The sequence below is a fragment of the Gorilla gorilla genome, chromosome 2 (genome assembly GCF_029281585.2).
Source record: "Gorilla gorilla gorilla isolate KB3781 chromosome 2, NHGRI_mGorGor1-v2.1_pri, whole genome shotgun sequence".
Lineage (NCBI taxonomy): Eukaryota > Metazoa > Chordata > Mammalia > Primates > Hominidae > Gorilla > Gorilla gorilla.
This window is the reverse complement of record NC_086017.1, coordinates 203,625,466-203,635,305: the sequence shown is the minus strand read 5'-3', so window position 1 is coordinate 203,635,305 and position 9,840 is coordinate 203,625,466. Positions and strand designations below refer to the sequence as shown.

General features: G+C 33.9%; 1 protein-coding gene across 2 annotated transcripts in view; it reads left to right on the top strand.

Annotated features, from left to right (window-relative positions):
• Window positions 1-9,840, top strand: part of FGF12 (fibroblast growth factor 12) — a 586,299-nt gene that overhangs the window by 158,552 nt on the left and 417,907 nt on the right. The window lies entirely within an intron of this gene.

The window sequence follows — 9,840 nt, the reverse complement described above, 5'->3', positions numbered from 1 at the left end:
AGTCTCCAAGTCTTTTGAGCTTCTTTTCTCCAATATCTCTTTCATTTATTCTATACTCTCCAGCCTTATGGCTATGGTGTATTTGTGGCCTTTGTTTCTTTCTGTCTGGATCATTTTAATACTTGGTCTTCCTAGCTCCATGATCTCTTATTTTTCTTCTATCTTGCACATGCTGCTAGAATGATTTTCATGAAGCACTATAGAAAGAGTACAGAGCAGTGATTGAGAGTGAAGTCTGAGGCCAGATTCCTTGATTCTGAAACTGAGATCCCTCAATTTGGCTCTAACTAGTACAGCGATTTGGTAACCAGAGGCAAGTTACTTAAATGCTCTTTATTTCAGTTTCCTTACCTATGAAATATGATACTATTAATGCCTGCTTCATATGCAGTCATGCCTCTCTCTTGCTTTTTTGAGACGGAGTTTCGTTCTTGTTGCCCAGGCTGGAGTGCAATGGCACAATCTCGGCTCACCTCAACCTCCGCTTCCCGGATTCAGGTGATTCTCCTGCCTCAGCCTCCCGAGTAGCTGGGTTTACAGGCATGTGCTACCACGCTCGGCTAATTTTGTATTTTCAGTAGAGACAGTGTTTCTCCATGTTGATCAGGCTGGTCTCGAACTCCTGACCTCAGGTGATCTGCCTGCCTCAGCCTCCCAAAGTGCTGGGATTACAGGCGTGAGCCACCATGCCCGGCCCAGTCATGCGTCTCTTAATGACAGGGATATGTTCTGAGAAATTCATTGTCAGGTAGTTTTGTCTTTGTCTAAAAATTGTGGGGCATACTAACACAAACCTAGATCATATAGCCTACTATACAACTAGGCTGTAGTGTATAGCCCACTATACAATAGGCTGTATGCTGTTGCCTGCTATACAACTAAGCTGTATGGTGTAGCCTATGGCTCCTAGGCTACAAACGTATACAGCATGTTACTGGGCTGAATACTACAGACAACTGAATTTGTGTATCTAAACATATGTAAACAAAGAAAAGATACAGTAAAAATATGGTATTATAATCTTATAGGACCACCGTATTATTATGCAGTCCATTGTTGACTGAAACATTGTTATGCCATGTGTAACTTTATTTCTGACACAGATAAAATGAGCGAATTCATATCAGTGCCTACAATGTAGTGTTCAACTAATATTTGCTATTATTAGCACTCTGATAGAATGTGAATTATTTCGAATGCAAGAATTTGATTTGTCTTAGCATCTTCTACTTCACCTATCACTTCTAAGTTGTAGTAATTTGATAAGATTTTTAAACATATAGATGAAGGATCACTAAGCTTTAAGCCAGTTTATTTCTTGGAACTCTCATTATATTACCAAAATATGCTTAAAGTCGTCTCATGATTTGTCTATGCATTAATCCGAGAATTTTCAAACTTGCTAAATTTTTAGTTAATAAACAGTGATTAATATTTACTGAGCATTCACCAAGTGAAAAAGCTCTGTTCAAAATGTTTTATGTAGATAACCTCATTTAATACACACAATAGTTTTGAGATCAGTAGTAATGTCAGCATTCCTATTTTATGTAGAGGAAGCAAAGGTGTGGGAAAGTCCCACAGCCAGTAAATGGAGAGTAGATTAGAACCAATGCAATTTGTCTCAAGAGCTTACATTCTTAAGGGAATTCTGTGCTATAAATACATTCTCCTCTAATCTTTCATTTCAGTCCTGAGATGCTGTTTCTGAATACCAAAACACAGAAACATTTTAAAAATTCCAAACCCAGTGGAATGCAGAATGTCAAGCTCATCGCTGCACTGAAGCTACATCAACTTGCTATAGCCCATTTTGGGAACAGTGTTCCATGTGATCATGAACTGTGATCACTGGTTTCTGTTGCACTTGGATTTCTTTAAGTGTGCAGATGGTGTGGAGACCCCAAAGACTAAGTATTTTAAAGCTTGTACAGTAGGAAAGACAATGATTCAATTCCAAAAGCAATTCATTAGACGTATCACATATCACCTGCTGCCTTAAATGCTGGCTTGTGTTGCAAAGTCTTCCTGAGAATACTGTCCCCGAAGCATAAAGTGGACATGAAAAAATGTAATCCCTGAGGTAAGTGGAGCATCTGGAACTTCTAGATGTTCCAATAAGACTACACATGGTCGGCCGGGCGCAGTGGCTCACGCCTGTAATCCCAGCACTTTGGGAGGCTGAGGCAGGCAGATCACCCGAGGTCAGGAGTTCAAGACCAGCCTGCTCAACATGGAGAAACCCTGTCTCTACTAAAAATACACAAATTAGCCGGGCATGGTGGCGGGCGCCTGTAATCCCAGCTACTCAGAAGGCTGAGGCAGGAGAATCACTTGAACCCAGGAGGCGGAGATTGCAGTGAGCTGAGATTGTGCCACTGCACTCCAGCCTGGGCTACAGAGGGAGACTGTGTCTCAAAAACAAACAAACAAAAACAAAAAACAAACAAACAAAAAAAACAAAAAACTACACATGGTCTAATTTTAAGCCTTGGTCCCTGCTGATATATGGACAGGTTGAACACTGAAAAATGTAGGCATACCAAATGGTAATCATCCACTGATAATAATAGCACATACCTATGTCTTGCAATACACTTTTCTTAGACTTGATTTGAATTAATGAATTTAATCCTCATAAGAAGTCTATGGTATAGGTATTCTTGTCATCTCTATTTTCTCAGATTGGAGAACTGACAGAGAGGTTAGGATTTCAAATCAGGCAATCTGGATCCAAAGTTCAAGCTTTAACTACTAAGGAATACTACTTATCATTGTGTTTATCTATTGATAATAGCAGAGTTAAATATCATTTTATTAATTATGTAGAATTTCTCTCTTTGTTTCAGGACACTAATGATACATCTTTGCTGACAAAGCACTATGTAATTGTGTTCATACTTTTAAACTTGTCAGCTGCTAATGAAAATGCCATTCTCAAATATTATCCTTCCTCATTGGATTTAGCTTGATTTTTTTCCTCTTTAGGGAGTACAATTGAAACTACTCTGGCTCTCCTCAGTCTCCAGTATTAAATCATTGGCAGCAGCTGGTAACAAACTAGGAGGAGGATGGGATTGTGTGTGCAAGTCTTCATTGTTTGAGCAAGTGGTGAATGTGTGAGTTGTGAGCTTGGGGGCATGAAGAGCCTGGTGAAACATCTGCACCCAGAACCATTAAATCTTGGGATATGAGAGATATTAAAGATTGGATTGTCTAGCCATTCATCAAATGCTTAAAATTTGTGTCTATTTACTTGTTTTCAGTTTATACAACTTTTTAATAATATTCCATTGATCTTGGATAGATCTAACTTTGTTATTTTGAACTGAAATTGCTTTACTTTTAACTTCAACAGTAGGTCCCAGTTCTAAAGCTCTCAAAATCACATAAAAAAGTCTAATCTTCTTTCATGGCATATAAAAGCCACTTATACGTCCAGTATGAGTCTTCTCAAGATCCTTGGAGTCTTTCTGTGATAGCACTTTGAGTGTCCTTATTACCCTGGTCATACTCATGCGGCAAACAATGTGTCTAAGAGTGTGTAAGCTGAACAGTGTTGGTTTCAGTATGGGAAATCCGTGTGAATGTTTGATAGAGAATGTTCAGGATGAACAATGACAGTGTGAATAAGAGAGATAACTGTTTGCGAGAGAAGCTTAGTGGATGAAACATAGCTTCTCTCATAGCACAGTGAAACATTGTGCCACTGCACTCCAGCCTGGGCAAAAGAGCGAGACTCTGGCTCAAAAAAAAAAAAAAAAAAAGTCTCAGAGATAGGGTATCACCCAGAATTTATCTTCTATACCCAAATTTCCATACTAGTTGCCATAATGAAGAGTATACCTATTTACTGATTACAAATATGTTTTATTGAAGATAATATAAATTCACAGCAAGTATTTGTCCCATGGCGACAAGATGGCCTATATAATTTTTTTATTTATTAATAAGAGCTGTATCTAGTACAATTCTACTTCATTGTGGGTTTTTTATTTCAATCAAATTTTGAATTTTACTGAAGAAATCCCTTCATGTTTTTCTTGTTATTTACTTCATGCATTTATGAAGTAAAAATACATGCATTCTTTGTGTTTCTATTGTCGAATTAAAAATTTAAATGCAATAAAATGCAGAAAGTTTAAATGTGTAATTTATTGAGTTTTGTTAAATTAACCTGTATAACCAACACATTCATCAAGACATACAACATTTCACTTGGGAAAATTTCTTCACATCCCTTCCAGTCAGTCTCTTCCCCACCCAACCAATTATCTAATTTTTCTCCTCATAGACTTGTTTGGCCTAATCTTGAATTGCATATAAATGAATTTTTTCAGTCTATACTATTTTGAAACTTCTTCCTAAACAAAATTTCTGAGATCCATCATGTTGTTGTGTATCACTAGTTAATTACTGAAAATTGCTGAGTATAAGGTCTATTGTGTAAGTATTCCATGGTGTATTTATTTGTTTTTATTTTGGTAGACATTTGAATTATTTTCAGTTTTTTACTAACTTGCATAAAGCTTCCGGAAATATTCATGTACAAGTCTTTTTCTTTTTTTTTGTTTCTTTCTTTTTTTCTTTATTATTATTATTATTATTTTGCCATGTTTTAACTTCTCTCGTGTAAAAACCCAGGAGCAGAAGTACAGGGTCATAGTGTAAGCTCTTGTTTAACTTTATAATAAACTGGGAAACAAATTTGCAAACAATCTGATACTATTTTAAGTGACATTTCTAGAAGTATTATTTTCTAATCGTTTGTAACTTAGTACACTCCCAATGTATGAGAGTTGCAGTTGGTCCGTATCCTCACAAATAAATAGTATTTTCCAGGCACGGTGGCTCACGCCTGTAATCCCAGCACTTTGGGAGGCCAAGGCGGGCAGATCACAAGGTCAGGAGATCGAGACTATCCTGGCTAACACGGTGAAACCCCGTCTCTACTAAAAATATGAAAAATTAGCTGGGCGTGGTGGCAGGTGCCTATAGTCCCAGCTACTCAGAAGGCTGAGGCAGGAGAATCGCTTGAACCCAGGAGGTGGAGGTTACAGTGGGCTAAGATTGCACCACTGCACTCCAGCCTGGGTGAAAGAGCGAGACTCTGTCTCAAAAAAAAAAAAAAAAAAGAAAAGTGAAGTTTCTCACCATCATTTTAATTTTCATTTTGCTGAAGACTAATGATGTTGATAACTTTTCATGTACTTATTGGTCATTTGTATGTCCTCTGTTCTGAAGTGCCTGTTCAAATATTTTGCTTATTTTAAAATTTGTGTTGTCTTTTTATTATTGATTTGCAGAATGTGTGTTTGTGTATATACCTGTGCGTGTGTTTGTGTGTGTGTATATATGGCATATATATATGTTGGTTACTCCCCGCTTCCCCCTTCCCTTATAGATTTTCCTGTTCTGGGCATATCAGATAAATGGAGTCACGTAATATGTGACCTCTTGTGACAGTCTTCTTTCACTTAGCATAATGTTTTCAAGGTTTGCCCGTGTAGCATGAGTCAATACTTTATTCCTTTTTTGGCTAAATATTTTGTTGTATGCATGTACTATATTTTGTTTATTCTTTTTAATACTCTGCTAGGTTTTATTTGCTAGAATTTTATTACTCTTTCACATCTATGTGTATGAGAATATTAATTTGCCTTTTTTTCAGTAATAGGTTTGTTAGATTTGTGACAGGTTTTATTTCTTCCTCTAATTTAGGAAAGAGCTTGTTAAAATTAGCATTCTTCTTTCTTAAATATTTAATATATAGTTCAGCAGTTAAACCAACCAGGCCTCCAGCTTTCTCTGTGAGAAGGTTTTTAATTTACAAATTAAATTTATTTACCAGGCAGAATTATATTTATTTTCTTCATTTTTCCTGTCAATTTTTAATTCATGCTTTTCAAGAAATTAATCCTTTTACCTAATTTGAATATACTAACACAAGGGCATGTATAATATTTGCCCATAGAATCTACAATGACATGCCATCTTTTATTCCTAGTATTGGTAATTAGTGTTTTTTCTTTTTTCATCAACAGTACCTATGTTAGGGTTTAACCATCTTATTACTTTTTTTTACAAAAACACTTTGGCTTTTAAATTTTCCAATATTGTTTGTTTTATATTTTGATTTTTGCTCTTTATTATTATTTTTATTTGAGTGTAATTTTCTCTACTTTTTCTGTCTTCTTAAAGTAATCCTTAGATTATAGATTTTAATTTTTTTCAAATATAAGAATTTGAATCTCATATATTTCTAAGACTTAGTTAAACTGGATCATACAAATATAGAGTGATTTGTTTTCATGAACATACATTTTCAGAAATTATCTAATGTCCCTTGTTGTTTCTTCTTTACCTTGGGTGATTTACAAATGTGCTGTTTCGTTTCAAAATATTGAAGATTTTCTTCATCTTAGTGAATTTTAATTCAATGCCATTGTGGTCAGAGAACATACATTGTAAAACTTCAATATTTTTAAATTTATTGATACTTATGGTATATCATGAATGAATCTTGAACATTTTTAGCATTTGAAAGGGATGTGTGTTCTGCAATTGTTGCAGTAGTGTCCTATAAATATCAATTAGGTTAAAATGGTTGAGATAGTGCTGAAATCTTCTACTTACCTACTGATTTTTTTTTAACTCATTAACGAACTTTAGTTTTTAGAGGAGTTTTAGGTTCCCAGTAAAACTGAGTGGAAAGTACAGAGAGTTTCTATACATGTCCCTGTCCCCGGACAGACACAACCTCCATCACTATCAACATCTCCCACCTCAGTGGCACTTTTGTTGCAATCTATTGACACATCATTTTTTTTCTTCTTTTTTAAATTTCATTATTATTATACTTTAAGTTTTAGAGTACATGTGCACAATGTGCAGGTTTGTTACATATGTATACATATGACACATCATTATTAATCAGTGTTCTACATTATGGTTCTTGCTTAGTGTTGTACATTCTATGAGGTTTGAAAAATGTATAATAACATATATACACCATCATAGCATCGCACAGAATTATTTCACTACCCTAAAAATCCTCTGTGTTCTACCTATTTATCCCTCCCTATCCCTACCTCTTGATAACCACTCATCTTTTTACTATTCCCATAGTAACATTGAGCATGTTTTCATACACCTATTGACCATTTGTATGTCTTTGGAGAAATGTCTACTCAAGTCCTTTGCCAATTCTTAAAACATTTTAAAAATTGGGTTATCTGTTGGTTTTGCTATTGAGTTGAAGGGGGTCTTTATATATTTTGGAATTAACTCTTCCTCAGATATATGATTTGCCAATATTTTTTCTCATTCTTTAGGTTGGCTTTTACCTGCAGATTGTTTTCTTTGCTGGGCAGAAGCTTTTTAGTTTGATGTAGTCCCATTTGTCTATTTTTCCTTTTGTTATCTGTATTTTCGGTGTCAAATTAATGAAATCCTTGTGAAAAGCGATATGAAGATGTTCCCTAATGATTTCTTATAAGAGTTCTATAGTTTCAGATCTTGCATTTAAGTCTTTAATCAACTTTGAGTTTATTTTTGTTTATGGTGTAATATAATGGTTCAATTTCATTATTTTGATGTGGATATTCCATTTTCCCAACACTATTTGTTAAAGAGACTATTGTTTCTCCATTTTGTAGTCTTGGCACTTATGTCAAAAATCATTTAACCAATATATACATATGGGTTTGTTTCTGAACTCTTTATTCTATTCCATTGATCTATGTATCTGTCTTGATGGCAGTACCAGATTGCATTGATTATGTTGCTTTGTAATATGTTGAAGTCAGGAAGTATGAACCTTCCAGCTTTATTCTTCTTTCTCAGATCATTTTGGCTATACAGTGTTTTGTTGTTGTTGTTGTTTATTTTTGGTTTCATAAGAATTTTAGGATTTTTTTCCATTTCCACAAAAAATGCCAGTGGGATTTTGATAACAATTACATTAAATCTTTAGGTCACTTTGGGTGGTCTCGACATTTTAGCAATATTAATTTTTCCAATCTGTGAACATGGGATGTCCTTCCATTAATTTGTGTCTTCTTTAATTTCTTTCAACAAAGTTTTGTAGTTTTTAGTGTACAAATTTTTTACCTCTTCAGTTAAATTTATTCCTAAGTATTTTATTATTTTTGATGCTATTGTAAATGGAATTATTTTCTTAATTTCTTTTTCATATTATTTGGTATTAGTGTATAGAAACACAAATTATTTTTGTTTGTTGATTTTGTATCTTGCAGCTTTGCTGAATTTATTATCTCTGTTTTTCTGTTTGTTTATTCTGATATGCACTTTAGAATTTTCTCTATATGCAATCATGTTATTTGAGAACAGAGATAATTTTACTTGATCCTTTCTGATTTTGATGGATTTTATTTATTTTTTCTTACCTAATTACTCTAGCTAAGACTTCAAGTACTATTTCAGTTAAATAGAAGTGGTGAGACTGTGCATTTTTGCCTTCTTACAGATCTCAGAGGAAACATGTTCAATTTTTTACCATTGAATATTATGTTATCTGTTGGTTTTTTTATATATAGTCTTCATTATGTTGAGGTAATTTCCTTCTATTCCTAGTTTTTTGAGTGTTTGTTAAATGAAAAAGTGTTGAATTTTGTCAAATACATTTTCTGCATCTATCAAGTTGATGATGCGGTTATTACCCCTCATTTTGTTATTACGGTATATCACCTTGACTGATTTTTGTAAGTTGAACTATCATCGCATCTCAGGAATATATATTACCACCTGGTAATAAATACATGATTCTTTCAGTGTGCTGTTGAATTTGGTTTGCTAGCATTTGGTTGAGAATTTTTATGTCTGTATTCATTGGGAATATAGGCCTATAATTTTCTTTCTTTTGGTGTCTTTGTTTGTCTTTGCTATCAAGGTAATGCTGTCCTCATAAAATTAGTTTTGAAGTGTTCCCCTCTCTTCAATTTTCTACAAGAGTTTGAGAAAAAATGATATTAATTCTTCTTTAAATGTTTTGTAAATAGAATTCATAAATGAAGCCATCTAGTCATGGGCTCATCCTTTTTGGAAGACTTTTTTGTGCTGATTCAATCTCCTTACCTGTAATTGGTATTATTTTATGTCTGTGGCATGAATTGTAATGTCACCTCTTTCATGTGTTTTTTTTTAGACTTATCTGTTTTTTTCATACTCTGGCTAAAGGTTTGTTGATTTTCTTTATCTTTTCAAAAAACAATTCTTAATTTTGTTGATTTCTTTCTATTGTTTTTCTACTTTGCATTTTATTTATTTATACTTTAATCTTGATTATTTCCTTTCTTTTGGTGACTTTGGGCTTAATTTGTTCTTCTTTTTCTAGTTCTTTCAGGTGTACCATTAAGGTTTTTATTTGAGGTTTTTTTTCTTAGTGCAGGCATTTACTGACATAAAACTCCCTCTTAGGGCTGCTTTTGATGCATCCCATACATTTTGGTATGTTGTGTTTTCATTTTTATTTGTCTAGCAATATTTTTAAGTTTCCCTTTTGGCTTTTTCTTTGACTCATTCGTTGTTTATCATTCAAGGGTGTGTTGTTTAATTTCCACATATTTGTGAATTTTTAAGTTTTCTTTCTGCTTTTAATTTCTAGTTTCAATCCATTGTGATTGGAAAAGATACTTGGTATAATTTTAATCTTCCAGGAGCTCAAACAACCCTATAGGAAATAATATCCTTAAATTTGTTAAAACTTCTTTTGCGACCCAACACGTGATCTATCCTGGAGAATGTTTTGTGTGCACTTGAGAAGAATGTTTATCTTCTGCTGTAGAATGTTTCTTACTTGTCTGTTAGGTCCATTTGATA